The following is a 966-nucleotide window of genomic DNA, read 5'->3' on the forward strand; positions in this document are numbered from 1 at the left end:
GCCCAGTTATCCATCTGCCTCTGAACAGGAAAAAATAACAAATAATAGCAATGAGTGAGACGCTCCCTTTCCCATTCACTTAAAAGCAACCTGAGACATAGCAGACGGTAATGGATTAGAGTCCTATAGCTTTCTGCAAAGCAATCATTGTCCATACTCTAAGATAAACCTACACAAAGACAAGCAATAATGCATATGGTCAGAAAACAAAATGGTTCAACTAAAGAAAATGCATGGTAGATATACTCTTACAGATGCAACTGGAGCAGTTAAAAATGTTAATAGCATAGCCATGCCTAGCCCATGGATGAGCTGTGTGTATGTCGCATGAGCCCTCAGTATGGCTCAGGTGCATGGCATCAATCTCCAGCAGAGAAGTGATCTCCAGCAGCTGGTGGATAGCAAGACTTTGAACTCCTATCTCTGCAGTGGTCAAGTGATTATACCCAAACACCCTGAGGAGAACGCAGCCCCCACTCCTTAATACCCACTATGAGACAAGTAGCTGTCGTATCCAAAAAAAGGCCAGCATGATGCAGCAAGAAAATATTGCATATACATAAATTTTACTTTGTGGACAGTGAAGAACCAACCTTTGTCCATCAGAGTATCTAACACCTGGGGTTAGCTCCTGCACTGACAAAAACCTCAATGAATGCAGCAACTATCATACTGTGCAAGAACATGGCAGTGCTGCAAGCCTAGAAAATCTGTAACGTCAGAAACTCCAACAAAGTATTTTCAGCCAAACACCAGTCTTGATTCCCAGAGCTGGCTGGAGATGCTGGAATACTATGCACGGAGGTGGCTGCGCTTCATGCGTCACAGAGCTGTGCCAAACAGCGATTTGTTAGAACAGCTCAGCGGGGCTGTCACTGTTGCAGGCAACAGCTCGCACAAGGAAGGAAAGGAAAGATTGGGGCTCCTCAGTTCCCAGGTCCCGTGTGTGTGGGAAGAGAGGTGGTT

Source organism: Balearica regulorum, chromosome 4 (assembly GCF_011004875.1).
Source record: "Balearica regulorum gibbericeps isolate bBalReg1 chromosome 4, bBalReg1.pri, whole genome shotgun sequence".
Taxonomy (NCBI): domain Eukaryota; kingdom Metazoa; phylum Chordata; class Aves; order Gruiformes; family Gruidae; genus Balearica; species Balearica regulorum.